This window comes from Pantherophis guttatus, chromosome 5 (genome assembly GCF_059756535.1).
Source record: "Pantherophis guttatus breed Tessera chromosome 5, ASM5975653v1, whole genome shotgun sequence".
Taxonomy (NCBI): Eukaryota; Metazoa; Chordata; class Lepidosauria; order Squamata; family Colubridae; genus Pantherophis; species Pantherophis guttatus.
In genome coordinates this window covers 59,192,870-59,216,940 of record NC_142067.1, presented here as the reverse complement: position 1 = coordinate 59,216,940, position 24,071 = coordinate 59,192,870, and the positions used below count along the sequence as shown (strand labels likewise).

Here is a 24,071-nt window from a genome sequence, read left to right as displayed (position 1 = left end):
AGATTTTACATCTGCACATGCAAATAGGCTACAGATGTCTGTATGTGAACACACTCATGATAGATGTGCTCCATTAAATAGGAAATACATGTATGAAAAAAAGAATACCTATAAGGAGGATAGAGCTATAAACAAAGTTTTTAAAAAATCATTCATAAAGGCACAATCTGATAAAAATCTTGATCCTAAATGTAAATATGACTCTGTTATTAGCAGATTTTATTTTCATATGCACCTATGAGAAAATTAATTTTTCCACCTGAGAGAAAAGAACAGCTATTATTAATTAACTCTCTTAATTTATTCAAATACAGTCAAATAATTATGTAAACACATCAGGCCTTAAAATACTAATTATTGAAATACTCAATAAAAGTAGCTGCTAATTTAAAAGAACCATAAAACTCATTCCAAATTGCTTTAAAACAAGAATGCAATAGTTAAAATATAAATGCTGAAAATCTATAAAATGATGGCGCTATAAATATAAATGATTTCAAGTTGCAAAATTGATTTTTGAAAGTCTGAAAGCTGAAAAGATATATACGTTATCTTTATTCATACAGAGATAACTGTAAATGTTTATCCAGTGATATATATGTAGACATGAGCCACTTGATAAATCAACAGGAACTCTGATCTTGCAGCTACTATTCAACTACTAAACTTATTATGTTCATTTCCATTAGCATATAAGAGCTGTCATTTCTTGCTGTCCAGGCAACCATCAAGAAAAGAGACTTTCCATAGTGACGTAATTATTCAAGGACAGAGCTACATCCTCTATTCCATCTGCTTGGTATCTCCCCCACATTCTTTATCTCCATCAAGGAAGGCAATATGAAGAGTTAAGTGATTCATTTTCTTTCCAACAGAAATCTAGAAGTTGGACACTCCAGTAGGAAGGGAAAAAAGTACATAAATTCTGTTCACAAAGTTAATTTGTCTGTGAACATGAGATCAGTTCTTAGAAATAATATGGTTTAGTATACAAACTGACGTACAGGGAAAAATAAGGCACCTTCACAGTCTTCACCAAAGCCATTCCAGAAATGCTATTGTATTTGGGTAAATTAAACAGTGTTTCTTTCAGCCAACTGCACAATACTGAACTAGCAATTCACCTTATCCTCATCCTTAGCTTGCTGAGCATTTTCGTAGTAATTTGTTTTCAAACTGTTCTCATGAGAGAGAAAGCTGCAAAGCCATCTTTCCACTAAACTGAAAAAGCTTGGGGAAGTGTTGTGTGGCACCAGGAAACCATCAAGAAGTAAAAACCCAAGCTGCAGCATTACCCTTGCAGACATCCTACTCAACGGTTGGGTCATAATTAAATTGGCTCAGTAAAGTGTTGGGAATGCAGGATGTCAGCAACTTAGTGAAAGCTAATGCTATGCCAATTTTGTACCCCATCATCCCTACTTCTCATTCAGTTTGATGGGAAAACTATGCCACTACTGCTACCAAGAAAAAGAACATGTTATTCTAGCACTTCTGCTCCTTATGAGATGACTGAAGAGACTCTTCTGTCTTATTGTACCCTCACTATAGCACTCTGCTGCTTTCGTGGCTTCCCACACCTTAATTAAATCCCATCAAAACATATATGGGGGAATTTTGCCTGTGGGTGTGCCCCCCCCCCCCGAATCATGGAAAACCAGGAAGGCAGCAAAGTGTGGAGAGATAAGAAAGAAAAAGGCAATAGCAGCAGCTTCTATCATTTCTGAAACTTTTTCAAAAGCTATTTTAAAATGTTCTAAATAATTAAGTAGAGAAAGTGTCAAACCAAAGAATATTGAACAGAACTGATTGTACTTTCACTGAAAAAATACTGCTACTCCCTATTTGAAAATTTGGGCTTCAAATTGGCTGTTTCCTTGAATTAATGGAAAGATTGATCAATGTTACTTCATGAATGTTTAATAAGATTTAATATATAGCAATAGCAACAGCACTTAGACTTATATACCACTCCATATTGCTTTATAGCACTCTCTGTGTTGGCATATTGCCCCCAACAATCTGGTCTTCATTTTACCGACCTTGGAAGGATGGAATGCTGAGTCAACCTTGAGTCAGTCAGGATTGAACTCCAGGCTGTGGGCAGAGCATTCTAACCACTGTGCCACCAAGACTCCCAGGATATATGCTGTCACCATGTATTATAATAATTTTCCTTTCTCTTTTTATATATTGTTTTGTATTGTGTGGTAACATTTCTTGTTTTCATTTTGTATATTACAATAGTAGTGAAAATAATGGGATGTGGCAGTATCTGGAGACAGCAGAAGAGAAGAGAAAGAACTGGAAAAGATAACAAAATATAAAGACCTGCAAATAGAAATAGAACTGTGGCAAAAGAAATCAAAGGTAGTACCAGTAATAATAGATGCCTTTGCTGCAATCCCAAAACAATTGGAGCACCACTTGAATACCATTGACATTGACAAATTCACATCAGTCAATTGCAAAAGGCAGCTTTACTTGGAACAGCTTACATCCTTTCATGATATATGTAACACCGTCAAACATCCATATCTGCCTATCCCAGGTCCTTAGGAAGGACTTGGTAGGCAGACAAAAATACCAAATTCAGTCTGAACATCTGGCTGACTGTGTGATGAATCATCCTAATAATAATGCAGCCCAATGATGATCTTTGCAAAAGCAATCATCAGGCTCCCCTAGGCCTCCTTCTGCAGTCTTTTGTTACATGCCCAAAAGACCCACAATCTCCAGCTAAATGACAAACAACTATTACCAATATATGGTTTTCTTTGAAGTCTGGTTTAATTACTTTATGTACTCCTCTATGATCATATAGCTGTATATTGATAGGCCTCCGTTATAAATTGACACACATACATAATATAAACATGTAGATACCAGGAAAGGGGGCATATGCCTCACAGGCATCCTCTTACTTCCCCCTTGCAAGTATAGAGGGTTAATTGTCCTATTAGGAATCACTGTCTCACAAATTTAAAACATGCTTCAAAAATATTGAACAAGAAAGACATTTGAGCAATGAGTAACTCTTGGAACTGTTTTCTTTATTATATAATTTTCCTGTTTTTATATATATATATATATTCTGAAAGTCATATTATGTTATTAAGGCTAATATATGCTTGGGTTTGTTTGGTTTTTTTGTTTAATTAATTTAATGAAACTAATTTTTAAAATGAAATGGACTTATTTATCTATTACTAAGATAGTCTTTTGCCCCTTATAATTTTACTGCTGATGTTATTTTTATTGAACAAGTGGTAGGTACATTGGGATATGATGGTTTTGCATATAATGGAAGACTGGAAACTCACTTCAACCTACAAAAATAGTGAATGTCCTCTTCCATCATTTCTATTTGGGACAATGAAGATTACACAATCATTCTGGCTGTACAGTTTCTCCAAGTTGTCCTTTTAGAGCCCAACTGTTTACCTGTAGATTCAAAAGGGAGATGCAACAAACTTAATAAATATTTGATGTATATTAACTGTAGAAATGGCTTTGATTCTACCACAGACTTGTAACACAATAAAATGTTTTTAGAAGAGTGAATTTTGGTTTCTCATCAAATCCCAACTCAATAAACAATTTGGCAGAGAATGCTGGCTCCAAGATTACTAAATTCAGTTTTTCCTTTACTTCATTATTATATCTATGATATTACATTTTCCTTTCTTGCAAATAATTTCAGGGATACATAAAACACCTAAATATGAGGCATGAGTTAGAAATTGAAATTGACACTCAGATTTATTTGGCATACATATGATTGTAGAGACTCCTAATTTATTTTTCTTCCTCCATAGCACAACATGTTTTTTCAATGCTGTTTTAGAGCATGAAAGAAACTTTCCATAAATGCATGTTGCTTTTGACATCACTTATTTCTGCTTGAATCAGAACAGGCAGCCCACTTTTGCCTGCCAAATCTGAATGGCAGGAAATTTTGAAGTCATGCAGGTGTCTCTCCCTGTAAGGATCTGTTAAGGCCCTTATCAAGAAAGGAAACTAATCCAGAGAGTCTGCTGTGCAAAGCAACTCATGTTTTCCTGCTGAGCTCCTACATTTGGGTCAATTGAATCCATGCACACATTGCCATAACTACATGTAATTATTTCTGCATGAAGCCAAAAGGCCTATATTCAGGGGTGAAATGCTATTGGTTCGGACTGGTTCGGCCGAACTGGAGCAATGGCGGCAGTTGTTTCGGAGAACCGGTAGCAACGGCAAGCTAAGACTCCGCCCACCCACCTGGTCGTTGTTACTTCCTGGTTTTAACCAGGAAGTAACCTGTTTTTTACCCTCTGTGCATGAGCAGAAGGGTTTGCGCATGTGCAGAGGGTCCGCGCGTGACGCGTGGCCCGTGCACTTCTGAACTGGTAGGGAAGGTAAGTATATTTCACCCCTGGCTATATTGCAGCCAAAACAGTCCTTGAAGGGACAATTCAGTCACAAGAGTACATGTAGAACCAGAAATACATAAGTCATCATATATCTATACACATACATGGAATACACATATACCTGAAGAACATCCACCCCTATTCTATATATCTCCTACATAGTCACATACATACAGCTTCACATGTTACTCAGGAGTAGTGATTTTTGAGGGCAAGTATATCCTTCTACCAAAATCCAAAATTAAATTCATGATAAAATGCAACCCTTATGAATAACAAAGACTCCACATAGTCATTGAATTGCTGCAACATACAAGAGAATCCCACCTTTCATTTATTTACACTTTATCAGCCTGCAATAGACACAATAGGAGCCAGATGAATCTTCATATATTTCCCATGATTGCCTTTTGGAAAAGAGCAAAAGGCATACCAAATAGATTTTGTCCTTTGTCACTAAATAAAAATTACATTACATGTTTATTTCTCTCTCCCTTTTCTTTTTCTTTTTTCCTTATTGAAGCATTTGTGTATCGCTGATGATTGGTTGGGCAATGATTTGAGCACATTTGAAACTCATTTTATACCCGATTGTAGAATGCCCAATGAAATTATAAAGCAGCTGTGGTTCATTCAGAGGTAAAGAGGAGAAAATAGAGGCAATATAAAGTATACTTCCAAACAAATAACAAAGGGTCACTCCCCACTCTGACACAATTTTGTATGGACACCAAATTCAACATTTGGAGTCTGATGTTCTCTGATGGAGATGCATGGAAAACTGGCTACAATATACCCCAAATTGCTTAAAGCCTGTTGAACATTTGGCCTACAATTTATGAACACTAATCTAGGATTGTATAAACAATATGCTGTTTAAGCATGGAATCTGATCAAATTGTCTACAATTGAAGGGTGGGTCTTTTGGCTTATGTCTTTATGCTGTCCTGTCATGGCTGTTGAGTATTCCAACATAAAGATGGAATCCACCTGCAATCCTTTCTTCAGGAAGTTTGGGGGGGGGGAGTATTTTCCTTGAAGCCAGCATTTTACCTGAAGCCATTTTGCTAAATTCTAGTGAACAATTGCTAGGCCTGGGCTCAGGGGCTATGGTTTCATCTTCATGAGGTACTTTGGGATAAACTATGTCTTGCTGATGATTCACTTCACATCTTTCATAACTCCTCCTAGTTATCTCCATAGTGTCAAATAGTGTCAAATGTGGTATCTTAATTTGATACTTGTTACTAGTAAACTTATTTTGTCTCTCTTCATGGTCAAAAAGAAAGACTTGGGACACCCAAATGTCAAATCCCATTTTAAACTTATCAATAGATTTTGTCCTTCAGAATACAGTTGTTTTGAAGATAGAAAATGAATGTGTAGCAGAAAGAATGGATCTAGGTCCTGAATCTTTGTAGAAAGGATAAGATCAAAACATTTAGAATATCAGAATCATCCTTCTCATCTTTTCTACTACCTTCTCTTATTGGTGGTATTATGATTATATTACTTTGTTGTTTGTATGTACATTAATGCAGTTTATGCATTGGAACAAATTCCTTGTGTGTCCAATCACACTTGGATAGTTATTCTACCCTTCTCTATTCCTAAAATGGAGGAACTAAGAGAAGACAGAAAAATTTCTTTGCAAATCCTGTTAGGAATCAAGGAAGCTGCTTGTCCTCTACTAAGTCAGACCACAAGCCCTTGTCCAGCATAGTTTAGTGTTGTGGGAATTTAGATGGGGAGTCTCCATATCAGGTTGGCAATGCCAGAGATTCAACCTGGAGGTTTTTGCAGCAAAGCATGAACTCCACCATTTTGCTGAAGTCATATACCAAATGAGTGAGGTGAGGAGGTGGGACTTAGACATACAACTACAACAGGAACTGGTTTATATTTTAAGGTCTGGGCATTTGGAAAATCTCTTCTGCCTCAGTCTATTGGTCAAACTTCCTTACTGAGAGGCTGGCATCAGCTGTGCAGAGGTTTAAACTAGAGTACATGGGATCATCCATTGTACTACAGTCTTTATTCATGGAGCAATGGGAAAAAAATAAACATGTGGGAGATATAGGTTCCAAGTTTTCACATATTTCTTTAGATTTTTTTTTATCCTGCCTTCATTATTTTACAAGTAATGCAAGTATACATGACACTCCTTCCTCCCCCTGTTTTTGCCACAACAACCCTGTGAAATGGGTTGGGCTGACAAAGAGTGACTGGTTCAAAGTCACTCAGCTGGTGTTTTTTGGCATATTTGATATGTACATAAGCCACATGGAAATGCCAATGGCAGCATGTGCTTCTATTGGAGACTCAGATTAGGGGACTCCTCTAGTATGTAGATTCTGCAATAACTATTGTGTGCCTATACATTTTCTAGAAATCAGTGCTAGTCAGCTAAAGTATGCCCTTATCTTATCAGATTTCAATCAGTTACTGAAGCCATGAAAAAAAATCTGTGCAAGATTGTACAAATTATGATCTACCACAAGTTTCATGATAAGTATTGTATAGACGTACAATATAAGGAGTAGGGAATGGTACACTCAAGATTCGTTTGGACCCTTTCCTGGAAATCCCCCTCCTGCTCATTGGGTTGAAGCATGCTATAATATGGTCCTTAAGGGTACTATTAATTAGACCCTGGGATGCCCCTAGAAAACACAGTACTTTTTCATTGAAAACCCCATACTGCTAATAATGGGATGCGATGTTTACTAGTGGTCCTAGACATAGCTAAAACCAGCTTTTCAAAAAACAAAATCGTAGCCATCTGAGTCTACAATTCCCAGGGGAATGCCCAACCTATATAACTCTGTCTTATGTCTAATAAGCTTGAAGTTTCAATATCAGGGCTTACAAGTATATCCAATATGGATATAATCAACATTATCATACGACTGACAAATACTTATATGTGAGTATCAGAGCTTTATCTTCTACAATCTGAAAACAGAACATAACTTCTGAAGGCTGGATGTCTTTTAAATTTTGGTGAATAAAGTTTGGCTTTCCTACACCTTCAACTTTGCTATTATAAAATGCTAAAATGTTATTATTTTAAATTCTAATCTGATTCACAAAGCAGCTTTAAATTCTAACTACATGAGGGAGTGACATTCTGCTAGAATTTATAATTTTTACAAAATGAAGAATTAGTATTTCTTTGATGCTTTAGATAGAAAAACCTGAACCCAGGGGCTGTTCCCCCCACCACCACTGTGTAAAGATTAATCAAGACGAATCTGCCTTCATGGGTGAGATACACTGCAGAGAATTGAGTTTCCTAATCACATCCAATTGTTCCCATAGCCTTCAGCCTTTCCCCTTTGGTTAACAATCAGCCTGCATAAAAAAGAGTTCTAGCAATTCACAAGATTGATCACCATTTGGTAACATGTGAACTGGGAAGAGTGGTGGAAACACTCTCTACTGAAGAAAACAGCAACTCTCATTTCCCCACTTTCTGTTCGCTAGCCAGACATGTTGCCAAAAAAATCTTTGAACAGGCTTCTAGGTAACTGGAAACTGACTAATTTTAATTAAAATTTAGAAGCTTCTAGAACAATTAAGAAATATTGATATTACTGAACAACTCTTTTAAAATGTGGAACCAATTTTTTTAAAAGAAGCAGGACTGTGATAATCAATACACACAGACTAGAGGAAGTGAACATATATTCAATATAAAATCTTCCTTTTTAAATTAAAATCAAGGATAAAAAGAGAAAAATTCCCATTTGAAAATATTTCCTGATACAAATTCTGTGAATCCTAACTATCAAAAGTACAACCATTAACATCTGCATTGCCAAGAGCAAACATCCCAATCTAATTCATGTTCAATTAATACCTCCATAATCCCCAACTCATTGTGGAGAACATTTGATTGGAAATGCAGGCCTAGTGGGAAGGACTACTTTGATAACATAGGAGGAAAGATATAGATGATGATGATGATGTTCGTCCATCATTTTCGAAGAGGACATCTAACAAGTTGTGGGCTGTCCTGCATGTGTCCACGGGTGGCTGGTAAGGCCTATACAGGCATGGAATGTTCTGCCACATGTCGGGCAGACATGTGTGGGCACCACTATTGTAGCATTTGCAGCTCTGGCTTTGCAGAGTGCTCGCTTCTCTTGGTGGATCAACATGCACCATGTCAATGATAGATGATAGATAGATAGACAATGATAGATGATAGATAGATAGATAGACAGACAAATGGACAGACAGGTGGGTGGGTGGGAGAGGAGGGGGTAGATAGGTAAATAAATAAACTTCTTTTTCTGCTCATTTGCCCCTTACTATAGTATGAACTGAATAGCAGAGAGAGATAAGTTTATTTATTGATAGGCTCTGAAGATTCATGAAATGTGGAGATTAGATTGGCCCCCACTTTGACATTCTTTCACAAGGCCCTTAAGACCTGGTTTTGCCAACGGGCCAAGGGAACCTAAAGTGGCTTATCTGATCTATTGTTATTGCCGGGTGGGGGTAGTCTGTGCAAAAATGCTAGAGAGATATATAGGATTCCAAGAGAGAAACATAAAAGAATCACTAAAAAATCAATAAATGATGAAATTTTTAAAAGGCTGAGAGATGATGAATAGAGATATAATATTTTGCAATATAGTAACAATAGAAATAAGTGGAAAGTTTAAACTGGGAAAACAGTAGTATATATATAGACATATAATGGAATTTATTATAAATACAAATACATTACAATTAGGAGGTAAAAGACTAGGATTAGATATATCTAAAGGTATTATGATCAACAGGATGTAAAAAATATATTGGAAAATATAGTTTTCAAGGACTATAAATTCAGGGGACTTAGAGATATGTGACTCCTCTACTCACAATAGAATTCCCTATGCCTCCAGGCTTGAAATTTTGCGCTTGGACAATCTGGAACTGCGCCACCTGCAGTCCGATCTAAGCATAGTACACAAAATTGTCTGTTACATCTTGCCTGTCAACGACTTCTTCAGTTTCAATCACAATAGTACACGGGCAAACAATTGATACAAACTCAAGGTAAACCGCTTCAAACTCGATTGCAGAAAATACGACTTCAGCAACAGAGTGGTCAACGTCTGGAATGCTCTACCCGACTCCATTGTTACAGCCTCAAACTCTCACAGCTTCAATCTCAAACTGTCTACCGTGGACCTCACCCCATTCTTAAGAGGTCCATAAAGGGGATGTGCCTACAGCCCCTGTCTTACTGTCCCCATTTATCTGTATTTACTTCCTTTGCTCATGTTTCTCTTCATACCTATACTTGTTATCATGTTTGACAAACAAATTTTATATATATATATATATATATATATATGCGATATTTTTGCAATCAGGGTTTTTTTCCTATGTTGAAAGATGTTAAAATGGCCATGGTGGGATGAAATCTCTATTCATCACTTTCAGACCTGTCAGACATTTTATGTTGTTTCTTCTGTGACTTATGGGAGACTGGGATAGCACTATTTCGGCCTTTTTAGACCTCTTCAGCCAGACACACCCATATTTTGTGACTCCTCCCTGTAGAGGTCAAATATTTATTTCTTTTGATTCATAGGTATAAATGTGCGATATTTTTGCAATCAGGGTTTTTTCCTATGTTGAAAGATGTTAAAATGGCCATGGTGGGATGAAATCTCTATTCATCACTTTCAGACCTGTCAGACATTTTATGTTGTTTCTCCTTTCATCTTTCAACATAGGAAAAAACCCTGATTGCAAAAATATGAGTCACAAAATATGGGTGTGTCTGGCTGAAGAGGTCTAAAAAGGCCGAAATAGTGCTATCCCAGTCTCCCATAAGTCACAGAAGAAACAACATAAAATGTCTGACAGGTCTGAAAGTGATGAATAGAGATTTCATCCCACCATGGCCATTTTAACATCTTTCAACATAGGAAAAAACCCTGATTGCAAAAATATCGCACATTTATACCTATGAATCAAAAGAAATAAATATTTGACCTCTACAGGGAGGAGTCACAAAATATGGGTGTGTCTGGCTGAAGAGGTCTAAAAAGGCCGAAATAGTGCTATCCCAGTCTCCCATAAATCACAGAAGAAACAATATAAAATGTCTGACAGGTCTGAAAGTGATGAATAGAAATTTCATCCCACCATGGCCATTTTAACATCTTTCAACATAGAAAAAACCCTGATTGCAAAAATATCGCACATTTATACCTATGAATCAAAAGAAATAAATATTTGACCTCTACAGGGAGGAGTCACAAAATATGGGTGTGTCTGGCTGAAGAGGTCTAAAAAGGCCGAAATAGTGCTATCCCAGTCTCCCATAAGTCGCAGAAGAAACAACATAAAATGTCTGACAGGTCTGAAAGTGATGAATAGAGATTTCATCCCACCATGGCCATTTTAACATCTTTCAACATAGGAAAAAACCCTGATTGCAAAAATATCGCACATTTATACCTATGAATCAAAAGAAATAAATATTTGACCTCTACAGGGAGGAGTCACAAAATATGGGTGTGTCTGGCTGAAGAGGTCTAAAAAGGCCGAAATAGTGCTATCCCAGTCTCCCATAAGTCACAGAAGAAACAACATAAAATGTCTGACAGGTCTGAAAGTGATGAATAGAGATTTCATCCCACCATGGCCATTTTAACATCTTTCAACATAGGAAAAAACCCTGATTGCAAAAATATCGCACATTTATACCTATGAATCAAAAGAAATAAATATTTGACCTCTACAGGGAGGAGTCACAAAATATGGGTGTGTCTGGCTGAAGAGGTCTAAAAAGGCCGAAATAGTGCTATCCCAGTCTCCCATAAGTCACAGAAGAAACAACATAAAATGTCTGACAGGTCTGAAAGTGATGAATAGAGATTTCATCCCACCATGGCCATTTTAACATCTTTCAACATAGGAAAAAACCCTGATTGCAAAAATATCGCACATTTATACCTATGAATCAAAAGAAATAAATATTTGACCTCTACAGGGAGGAGTCACAAAATATGGGTGTGTCTGGCTGAAGAGGTCTAAAAAGGCCGAAATAGTGCTATCCCAGTCTCCCATAAGTCACAGAAGAAACAACATAAAATGTCTGACAGGCCTGAAAGCGATGAATAGAGATTTCATCCCACCATGGCCATTTTAACATCTTTCAACATAGGAAAAAACCCTGATTGCAAAAATATCGCACATTTATACCTATGAATCAAAAGAAATAAATATTTGACCTCTACAGGGAGGAGTCACAAAATATGGGTGTGTCTGGCTGAAGAGGTCTAAAAAGGCCGAAATAGTGCTATCCCAGTCTCCCATAAGTCACAGAAGAAACAACATAAAATGTCTGACAGGCCTGAAAGTGATGAATAGAGATTTCATCCCACCATGGCCATTTTAACATCTTTCAACATAGGAAAAAACCCTGATTGCAAAAATATCGCACATTTATACCTATGAATCAAAAGAAATAAATATTTGACCTCTACAGGGAGGAGTCACAAAATATGGGTGTGTCTGGCTGAAGAGGTCTAAAAAGGCCGAAATAGTGCTATCCCAGTCTCCCATAAGTCACAGAAGAAACAATATAAAATGTCTGACAGGTCTGAAAGTGATGAATAGAGATTTCATCCCACCATGGCCATTTTAACATCTTTCAACATAAGAAAAAACCCTGATTGCAAAAATATCGCACATTTATACCTATGAATCAAAAGAAATATATATATATATATATATATAAGCTTGGGACTGATTAAATTTTATTGATTACTAGTTTTATTGGTATTTATAGAAAGTTAAGATATTGAAAATGTGGTGAAACACTGAGTAATAAATTGGGAAAATATTAGTGTAATATTGATTGATACATAAAAGAATATATTATAATTATAAGGAGCACATTTAGGCTAGAAGTTGGAAGATAAAAAATCTGTATATGTAATTGTATTATTACTGTGAGCACTGTATGAAAAATATGTCAACCCAGTCATTACACTGTCCACAAAAAAATGTTGGTTGTTAAAGAAAAACTGTAAATAAAACATATACCAAAAAAAGATTCATGAAATGTGGAGGTTAGATTGGCCCCCACTTTGACATTCTTTCACAAGGCCCTAAAGACCTGGTTTTGCCAACGGGCCAAGGGAACCTAAAGTGGCTTATCTGATCTATTGTTATTGCCGGGTGGGGGTAGAGCATTATTTTTGTTGTTTGTATATTGGTTTTTTATTTTGTTAAGACACCCAGAGTCACTGAAAGGGAGTGGGGAGCCACACAAATTTTCTTAAATAAGTTTTTGAAATCCATATAAACCTTAACTTTATTGCACCATATGCCTTCAAACCTCATGTATAATCTTCTAACTCTAAAGGTATCTTGTTTCTCAGTAACATCCATGAGGTCAGACCTGGACAACGTGCTGCCAGAACCACTATTTTCTTGAAGCATTACTGGGAACAAAGTTCATTCATCCTCATTTGACCCAATGCCTACATGCCATTTATTGGTCAGCCAGAATGTCTCTGAACAGAGATTTAGTATTCTTTTACAAAAGCACTAAACAGCTCAACTCACAGATAAGAAGCCCAAAGAAGATGTCAAGAAACTCTCTCTTGCTTCTCCTGATGCCCTCTCCGTAATGCCTGCCCCTTTCTCAGTTAGGCAATGTGACAGGGAGATAACCGCCATTTTGAGCTTGGGCCTAAACTCCTTCCACTTCCACTTTGCCATATCCCATAATGATTGATGATTGTTTTCCTGACACCAGGTGACTGTTAGTGGGAGGGGAAGTGAAGCCAATGGAAGCAATCTTGCCTTTTAATAAGTAATTAAGGATTGCATCATTTCTCAGCCTTGCCATTTTTACAGAGTAGGGACCAGCAATGGGGGCAACACAGTTTAGGCTGACATACTTTTCTGCCAGCACCTGGTTGATAACACATTAATACAGTCATAAAGAAGAACCTCCCTCTTCTCCCCTCTCTCCCTCCTTCCTCCCTCCCTCCCTTCCTCCCTCACCCTCACCCCCTCTCTCTTTCTCTTTCTCTTTCCCTCTCTTACACACACAGATATTGTCAATCACTTCAAGAGCTAAAAAGAATTTTTAAAAAATGAACAAAGAATTGCTTTTTTGCTGTATCTTCAGCTTCATCTTTTCAATTTATGCAAGCCCTATTTTCCCTGAAAGAGTATTTAATTGCGAACAGATAAAAGACCCACACATCTCTATTATTTCTATTAAGAATACAAATGCACCCTTGGAGATCCCATTCATAGAGAGCTTCATCGTTGCGGCAGTGATGTGCATGTCACTGCCATGGAATGCTCAACCTTTGCCAAACCAGACGCTGGGTATTAACTCCAGTGCTGAACTTGCTTGTCCTAAAGGGCAGTATGGCCCCTTCTGCTCCAACCTCACCACACCAATGTAGATTGTGTCTCTGTTATAATAAGCTTGAAAACCTTGTTAACAGACTCCCTCACCCCTATGATTGAATTTTGCTGGTGGTGGTGGTAAAATATTATTCAATTTCAATACCACCAAAATAATACGAAAACAACCTTATTCCTGGTGGCTCATAGTCTCCTCGATTATCCTGAACATTTGATTGGTGAATGGTGAGAATAATCAGACAAAAATATTACCTGGAGTTTGTAATTTATTAAGCATGATAATGCCTGGCATGAGAGCTGATACAGCAGAGAAGTGACAGTGTTTCCCAAATTCTACACTGAATTAAATTATATGAAGAAGAAGAAGAAAGTAAGTGGGAGAGGGTGTGGGGGGAGAGACAGAGAGAATATATAGACAACCAGCTGCTCAAAGGCTTACTACAACCCTGGTTTCATTGTTCTGTTAAGTTAGAGGTGGGGCATCAAAGAGATTCCATGCGTGCTGTTACTGAGAAATTTTAATATGTTCTACACTGACACATATAAAAAGGAAATAACAGCTGATTGTAAGTCAGACCAGGCGACAGAATCACACACTCTCTCCCTTTAGATGTATGCAAAATAGTAAGCCCTCCACGAAGGCTGCATCATTGTGTGCAAGGAATCGAGCAAATAAATTCAGGGAAGGAACCACAACTATATTTTGTTATGAAAGTTAACCATACAAATCCTAGGCAGTCATCAGTCCCTAAAGGTAATTAAATTAATGTGTTGTGGCCTCATATCAATTTAGTACCTTAACAATCTCTATTCTTAGCTTACAAGAACCGAGGGATAATAAATGGCATAAGAAGCAATCTACTGAATATTGTTGAGATAAAACTCTTTATCTTTAAAGCAGCACCATGGAATTCACTGCCACGGGATTTTTCTTAAAGCAAGAGCTAAATAAAATCTATGAAATAAAATGGTTGCTATATGAATATGATCAATTAAAATAACAAAAATTAGAATGTTCTGAAGCATTAAAGTTTATTAGTTTTTCAGTTATGCTTCAGAACCCAAGGCAGCTTTTGCCTTAAAGAGATTAAGGAAAACTCCACTTAATTTTTTTTTCCTGTATAGAACATGGCTTGTTGGTAATCCATGCCAAGAAGGTTTGACAGTTAAGCTGATTAGCAATAAATAGATTTCACTGCATTATTAGAAGAATCCTGCTAGACTGGATGAAGCATCCTTATTATTTTGGTTTCTGAAATGTCTTCCAATTATTGACTATTGTTTCATTTTTCTTCTTTTTGTTTATTTGTTTTACTTCAATGATAATTTCCTATTACTGGATAAAATTCACTGTAGGGATATTTTATAACAGCTATCTAATATAGATATCATATTTTTCTCATTGAGCTTGGAATATAAACAGATTTAGGGGAAAGACTGAAATGTGACAGATATTTTTCTTACATTTCTTAGCCAGAACAAGCTTTTCTTGGGTTGAATCAAACCCTTATTCTCTGTCAGATTAAATGTATGCCCATCCTTATGTAATGGGGTTGATTCTCTGATAAAGAAAAAGTCTGAAATATATAAAATAAGAAGATTGTCTAATACATTGTTTACTCTATTTGGTCACCTCTTGATACATTTGGACTAAAATTCTCAGAACTTTCATCCACTGATAGTTTGGAATTCTGGGAATTGAAGATGCAGCCCATCAAGAGGGCATCAGATCGGAGGAGGCTGAATTAATCAAACTATTTATTACCTCTTGCAATTACATATCTTCTTCCCTGCTTCCCTCACTTTGCCTAGAAAAAAAGGAAAGTGGCTTATCTGGTTTGGACTTTCTAGTTAACCCAATAGTGTCCACTTTGACTAGTAGTAGCAGCAGAAGCTTTTTAACCTTTCAAGCAAAGATTACCCAGAAATGGTTCATGCCATTTTTTTTCACCATCTGCATGCCTCTGCAGTGCTTAAATGAAAGGCCGTCTTCCCTTGACTGAATACATTCATCAAGTACATATATCAAGTAATTTATTTTGAATGCAACTGCAGGATGCTCATCTTGGTTTGCATTTTTTTTCCTACTAGTCAATTTGCTGTGTATAGTTCAGAACACAAGTACTAGAAAACTAATACAGCTTCTCTCTCCAGCATTTCCTCACAAAAGTTTTCTCGTTCTCATTCTCTCTCTCTTCCTGGTCCCTTCATATACATTGAAAATTGAAAATGAAGGCCTCATTTCCCATTTTCATGAATTATGAAAGGACATTTTCTGTCTCCACAACCAATAAACAATTGTGAGATAAAATTCATTGGGGCAAAAAAACCCTGCATGTTCACCACAGAAAAACTTGTGGGCATTTGTGTGTATACAGTGTAAGAAAGGCAGTAGAATTGCTACAATAAATTCCTTTCTCTAAGTAAGCTAAGTAAGACTATATCTTAAATGCCCATGTTCACTCCCACCGAACTAAGATTTGATATAAAATGATAGCTATAGATGACAGACAGAAAGGTAGGTATGAATGGACCATGCTGCTTCAATTTCAGATTTTATTTACTTTATTGAAAGTACCTGTAATACAATCTGGATCAGGACCATAAGGCATAGGAAGGGCAAACACCATCTTTTTTTCTAGCTCTTTTGTTTGAAAGACTAAATAGAATAACCTCCACCATTGTCAGTCCTAGACTCTGCAAAAAGGAAAGGAGGGCACTCTGATCATGATGTCTTTGGACTGTCTGTCCCCATATTTCTAGCTCAATTATGAAACAGAAAAGGCTTAGATTCTGAATCTTCTGCAGTTTTGAGGACAACTCTCCCCAGCAGAAACATGCTTGAGAAAGAACTGAGTATGAAGAAGAGATGCTTCCCTCTGTTAACTGCACCATTAACCTTTCCTTACAGTGGAAAGATCACCTGTGAGAGAGAGCCAAGATGTTGTCTAATCAAGTGCGCTGGTGTTTGTGTTTCTAAAATTGATTCTGTTAGGAAATGGCTATTGCCTAACTGGTTGGGTTGGCAATATATATAAACCATCAATGCATGTTTGCAGTCAAAATGTATTGTATAGCTTTAAGACTGTAATGCTGTATTGCATCATACTGTATTCTGATTGGCTAGCTCTGTAGCCAATGTACTTAAGAGGAAGCTTGAATCATGGCTTATTGTTCTTATTACATTATTATTGCTACCTCTGCTCCTCTCTGCCTGTTCTCTCTGCATGATCACTGCTTGATCATTGCTACTTGTTGTTTTCTACTGTTTTACTGATTCTTTTACTGCTGTACTTGTTCCTGTTTGTAACTCCAAAAAGAACTGTTTTATTGCATATGACTTCAACAACTGGTAAGAAGACTTTGTCCTTGGAATATCACTGGACTGACAATTTAACTCTCTTTATCTGTGTATGACCTGGATTGTTTATTGGACTTTGCTTTGCTTTTTCCTAAAAGTAAAAGAATATCACAACTCCGACGATCTGGAATGAGATACGGAGGATTCCGGATATGCGCACCTTCTGCCGCGAGCTGAAGACTCTTTTATTTCATCAAGCTGGCCTCACCTAAATCTTCTCCCTTTTAAGTGTAAATTTTAAATTTTTACTGTATTTTAAAATATGGGTATTTAAAATTATGGGTATCAATTCAGCCAAATTTATTTAATTCATTTTATTCGATTTTAAATTTTGTATATGTATGTGTTTTATTTCATGGCTGTTCACCGCCCTGAGTCCTTCGGGAGTAGGGCGGTATAGAAATTCAATAAAATAAATAAATAAAATAAATAAACTCAGTGTGTCTGTATTGACAGTGCTTATTCACATCACTCTCAGCCGTTTTCTCATGTGCACACCCTTGCTCCTCAAGGGTTACTCTGCGCATATTCCTTAACATTGGTTATGGGCCCAGAATACTGAGAGTTGGTGTGAATACACAGTACCATATTCAGACAGCTGTGTTTGTGGTTAATTGTCCAAGTGAAGATGGCACAAGAACAGTCATCCAGCATATCCATGATAGCCCTGTTGGATGGAACAAACTATGTTTCCTGGTCTATGAAATGCAGCCTACTTCTGCGTAAGGAAGGGCTATGGGATGTAGTTATTAATCCACCGGTTGTAACTGATTGGAATCCAGCGAACGATGAAGATGTGAAGAAAATAGCAAACTTTTACCAGGATAACAAAAGGGCTCTTTGTATAATTGGACTGACACTGAGTGACCAGCAGCTAGTCTATATTCATGGTGAGGATTCTGCTGCCAGGTGTTGGAACAATTTGAAGAGGATTTATGTTCGTGATAGTGTGGGAGCACACATACATCTTACACGTAAACTGTTTAGAGCTTGTCTTCTGAAAGGTGGAGATATGTTAGCTCATTTGGAGTTTATGAAGAGAACTTTATAAGAGCTACATGAAAAAGAGCTAATTTTCTCAGAACTGCATCAGGTTTATATCATTCTTTCCTCTTTGGATGAAAGTTATGATGATTATGTGTCTTCACTGGAAGTTTTGACCAGAGATGAACTATCATTGACTGGCATAACCGGAAGATTGTTAGAAGAGTCCATAAGAAGGCAAGAAAGAGACCAACTGAGAGAGAGACAACCACAAGAAGAAAAACTGTCTTCAACTGCCTATACTGTTAGAAAATGTTTTTCTTGTGGGGCTAAGGGTCATATAGCTAGATTCTGTAAAAAGGGTAAGAAAATGAATACTGGTAATCAACAGAATCAAAAAGAATGTTAATCTAGCTATATCCAGTTCCACTACTGTAAACCATGATTTGTGGGTAGTTGACAGTGAAGCATCACAGTCTACCACTAAAAATAAAGAGAGGTTTGTAAACGTGACTAATAGTAAACAACATGTATCATTAGCCAATAGATGGAAAATGAAAGCATCTGGAGAAGGTATTGCATATTGTTCATGTATAAATGAGCAGTTACCAATGTTGTATATACCTAAACTAAAATTCAAGTGTGTCTGTATTGACAGTGCTTATTCACAATCATTCTCAGCCTTTTTCTCGTGTGCACACCCTTGCTACTCAAGGGTTACTCTGCGCATATTCCTTAAGAGATTCAAAGCTGCTTTCTAATCCAAGTCATCTTAAATGTTTCAGGCTCAAATTGCCCTAAGTTATTTGGCTCCTATGCCGTTCCTGTCTGTTTTTTAAGCTATCTTCAAAAATTCAAGTTTTTGGTTGCAAAACATTGGGCACAGGGCTGGGCTGCCCACCCTAAGACTTGACTGATTGTTCCCCAATCCTTGTTCTTCTCATATATATGCAGGAAAGACAAGTCTCAGCTACACAGCTACACAGACCATTTGTTACCAGTGCCTGCTTTGTTGTTTGTTTGTTTGTTTTTTGTGAGATTGTTCTACCTCGCTAGCATCATGCTTTCCCAGAGATTTCCATACACAGATGCCTTCACATCCCTTCCTTTCTCCTTATCATTGCTCGTTAGATCCTAAGACCCTTTGTAGGTCCAGGAAAACTTGTAAGAATAAAGAATTGATGGTTCAGTTTCCTAGAAAAAAGAAAGTAGCAACTTTCCCATGTTGTAACTTTTTTAAAGAGGAAGGGTAAGGAAGCTTTGCAAATGGGGAGAATGTTTTACCCAGCTTGGGTAGAAATCAAAACAGTGCCCACTAAGAGATGCAAGGATTGAACGAAGCATAAGTTTCTAGAGATTTCAATGAATTAAAAAGGCATTGCTAGATCAATGTGGGATTATAAAAAAGTAGCAGTTGTCAACCAGCAGAGAACATAGAAGCTTGCTAGCCTAGGTTGAAACAACACAGAACAGTGCCCAGACACTGGAGGGGAGAGAGGTATGTAAGCACCGTATCCCATCAGAGCTAGGGCACTTACTACAACAGAATGAAACTCTGGAGAGCCTTTACACTAAAGGGCTTAAGACTGTTGGTGTCCTAAAATTATAGTTTTGAATCTGAGTTGGAAAACATTATGTGGGTGCATTTGCAACGGACTGGGAGTGGGGAGATGATGGTGTCATCCTTTCCTGCATTCAAGAAGTGGTGGGTGGAGTACACCGATGGGTTAAGAAGAACATGGAAATTTGTTCCTTAGGATGCAAGGTGGAATTTCCTGAAGATAGGTCCCCAGAGCTCTATTTAAAGCATTGGCAGTCAGGAAATTGATTTCATGAGGCATACATGGCGCTATCTTTGAATAAATATGATTGCAGATGAGAGAAGTGGGACTGGCAAATTGGTTTAAGTATAAATGGCCATGTGCAGTAGGGCTGTGCAGCAGTTGGAATCAAAGGGAGGCGTGTGATTCAGAAACATGTAGCATTTGTCAGAAACACCTTAAAGCAGATGGACCTTTCCCAAGCTAAAGTTGCTGCCTTATGTAGCCATGTTTGGATTAAGACATTTCTGGAGGGTGCTTCCATTTTTCTATGAATCCCATTTTCCCCTTCATATTCAAAATGCTGCACAGCCCTAATGTATAATGTAGCATTTGTAAAGCACACACCACTTTTCTTCTCCCTGGACTCCCCACAAATCCACATCTTATAATTGCTTTATATACCCGATATGCTGTAGCAAATTTTGGAGTGCATGCATTTTAAATGTATATAAATCGTGGCACTATTATAACTAACATAACATAACAAAACGGAATTTGTTGTGAAGTATTGCTTACTTGGAATAAACACCATTTTGTAAAGGATCAACCATAAGTTAAAGTAAAAAATAATTAAACAAACTTTTGTAACTATCTTGGAATGAGGGGTGTGTGTGTGTAGAGAAGGTTGCTACAACAGTGAGTCCCCATGAGATCTAAAACCTAGATTTCCTATTCCTTTGTACATAGCTATTTGGGAATTCTCTGGATCCAATCTGGAAAATCTTATTGATGTTGAATACTGTGCATTCATTATTTTGTGACTGAGGACAATGTGATTAAAGTCAAGAACATTTGGGTAATATGAGAGGGAGTTGGTGGAATTTGTAGTATGATGGGGACTTGGTACCTTATCTTGAGTTAAAAATTGTTCCTTCTAAAAATGTTGCATTTCAGGGCCCAAAATTTCAGTAACATAAACTGTAGGGGTGTGTGCATGCCCTTTAAACGGTTGTTAAAATGTTTTTGGGATCACTGTAGCCTATGATTGCCTCTTCAGGTTACAGTAGCAGATTTCTCAGTATTAGCTGCAATTCTAGGAAGAACTGGGAAGAAAGCTGCTAAATGCAAACCAACATAGATATGACCATCTTGGAAAATCTTGTCTTACCTTTATGGAAAGAAGTCTGTTTCTTTGGTAGGCTATGTACTTTATTATTGTTGGCAAGTAGAATTTTTATTACCTCTCATTTTCTCGCTCTCTCTTTTAAAACATTAGCTTCTATCATACAAACACTGCAAGGTTCAGTAAGAAAAATGTCCATCTAAAACTCAGAATGCCCTTGCCAGACAGCTAGGATGCAACAATAGCTGCCTTAAGGATTTGATTTAGCTTCCCCCACCCCCCACCCCAGTCCCTTGGATTACATTAGCATGTATTACAGCCAGAGAATTGGGTGAAATCCCCCTGCCTCCTTCCGTCTACATAAGGAAACTGATTCTTCCTTGTGTAAATCTTTGGTTGAAGCTGTCAAACATGCATCCACTTAAATCTCAGTCATTATTTTGCATATGGGTTTTGGTCATATCATGTGGTTTAATAGTGGGAAATCCTTTGGAAATGAGATAATGAAACTATATTGCATCTCTTATAACTACATTTTCTGCTACCCACCATTCCGGGAGGAATAGAGTCCCAATTGTAAATGAAAAAATCACTTTATTAAAGTGATTTGGGGTATATTCTCTCTATTTTTGGGCTGACTCTGGCTCATGCATTTCCTATACAGTATCCCATTTCAGGTAGTGATTGGGATGTTACTTGTAAGGTAATCTTTCATTGTGTACATTGAATTTTCTTTAGTGTGTTCATTCCAAAATTAGCATTATGCTAAAAAGATTTGCTCACATCCTTCATGCTAACAGGCAGAAATCTCTCAAATTCAAATGCAACCTTTAAAAAAAGTTAAAGGACAATGTTCTTAATCCCACAGTCAAGCTTGTTAATTTTAAGCAGTCATCTCTGACTGCGTATTTTAGCTCAGCATCTGGTGGTAGTTTATATTTTTAATAAAATAACATTTGAGGATTTTTCTATATTTTATCTTACTTTAAGGTCTCTGTTAATTTCATGTTTTAACATTGGTTATACATTTATCCTAAAATCCCATGACCTTTTTATCTTGCAAGGTAATTCTTCTTTGAAAGAACCACCACCAAAACATGATTCTAAGATAGAAGAAACTTCTCTTAAGGACAAGCACTAAAGACCTGACAAATTATTCTCTAAACCACTTTTTTGTTGAGCATCCTCTAGTTTGATCTGCCAACAGGCATCTACATTGCATTAATGGTAAGCCGACTGCTCAATATATCTCCTCTGTTCTGCAGCCAAGACAAACACAATGGATTTACTTACTCCCTTTAACCAAACACATGCACATATTAAATCTATTTCTAATCCATAACCAGTGCTGTGTACTCAATGGCAAAACTTCCCTGGACATTTAATAAAGGGGTTTTTTTTAATGACCTCCACACTACCTCCGCACACATGCTCACATGCTCATATATAAAACCTAAAACTATTCTCTGTGAAGGATGACAGACTATGCCTGAAATAAATATTGCCATTGTTTCCAATTATTCTAAGCATTCTATCAGATGACCATCATCCATAAGTTGCAATAAAAGTAAACATTGGTTTCAAAGCAGATGCTTAGCCTATGATCATAGAGTCCCATTATGATGGCATATAGAGACAGTGCTGAGAGTATCCTGATCCTTTTTAGAACTCACATCCAATTCTAATATTTCCTGCTGTCAAGTAATGGTTTTGTGCAAATGAAGAGCAGTCTAAAGGCACAAATTTAACATAACTGATAGCCAAGAGATTCTCTGTTGCTGCCTAATTTCTCACAAACATTCTTAGCAGATATATAATTCAAAGACATGCTGGCAATAAAAAAGATGCAGATACTGAGGTTAGTTACCTATCTTTAAAACAAAGCTTATTAAGCTTCAAAGAAGATATTCAAATAATCTTGGGCTGCAAAAAATCAGCTAGTGATATTAAGTACATGAAATGTTTGGTGTTTGATCCTAAGCTTTTGGTGATATGCTTGCTTACCTTTTGCAAAATGCACTGTGCCTTCCCTTCTATTGGACTCCCCAGACCGAGGGCTAAAATGAGGTCTTGTTACTTCCAAATGCTTTTGTTCTTCTGCCCCTCTATCACATGGTTTGCCTTTTATATTTGCAACACACAAAAGTTAGGGCTGCTGTTTAAGCAAGAGAAAAGGGGGGTGGGTGAGTGGGAAGAGAGTGCAAGGGAGAGAGAGAGAGAGAGAGAGAGAGAGAGAGAGAGAGAGAGAGAGAGAGAGAGAGAGAGAGAGAGAGAGAGAGAGAGAATGTCAGATGGAAAAGTGCCATTGCAGCCATCGATCAATCAGGCAAGCTGCAGCCATACAGCAGCAGCACAGCAGCAGAAGCAGCGATTCACCAGCAAATGGGAATTTGCAGAAATGTGAAGCTCTTGTTATCTGAGAAATCATTAAATTCCACCAGTCCAACTCCGTTCTGCAGGGGTTTCTCATTGGAGAGAGGCATAATCGTATGTTAATATATGGAAATATACAATGCTTCAAGTTAGGAAGGCATGAAAGTTTGAAGCCCTCTGTGCAGAATATATCTAAATACCAAGAGCAACTTACTTCACATAACTCTGGTGATGCTTACATGCACTAGATGTGAAAAATCAGGCACTGTACAGTATTTGAAATATTTATCCCCCGTTTATGGCTTGGAACCTAAAGAGGAGATGGATCATCTTATAGAAGTCAATCAAGCAATACATATCATACTAGCCTAACATGAAGCCTTTATAGATATGGAATTGTAATTCTGAAATTTTTTCCCACTAGCTTGAAAATCTCTTTTATTAAGGTCTAAAGCTCAGAGAATAGCCTGTTCATGAAGCATTAATGCATACTTGCCAACAATTTCTTTTGCTATCACTTTTTTTCCCTCCATGTCCTTTTTGATTGGGTTGATTCATTGGCTTAATCCTTTTGGCTTAACCTTGAAGTATTAGAGGCAGGATGTTAATGACCCACTTCTAATGTTGGATAAGATGAAATCTAAGCA

The 24,071-nt window shown here is 37.1% G+C and overlaps 1 protein-coding gene across 3 annotated transcripts in view; it reads right to left on the bottom strand.

Moving 5' to 3' along the window:
* Window positions 1-23,438, bottom strand: part of NDP (norrin cystine knot growth factor NDP) — a 28,429-nt gene extending 4,991 nt beyond the window's left edge. Inside the window, exons 1-2 of one of the 3 annotated variants that reach the window (XM_034423868.3) lie at window positions 23,056-23,417; window positions 3,324-3,444 (exon numbers count right to left, since the gene is read on the bottom strand). The gene's annotated coding sequence lies outside the window, so the exon portion shown is untranslated. Of the gene's footprint in view, window positions 1-3,323; window positions 3,445-23,055 lie in introns of all 3 variants that reach the window. The other 2 variants (XM_034423870.3, XM_034423869.3) reach the window with 2 other exon arrangements.
* Between the last annotated feature and the right edge of the window lie 633 nt (window positions 23,439-24,071).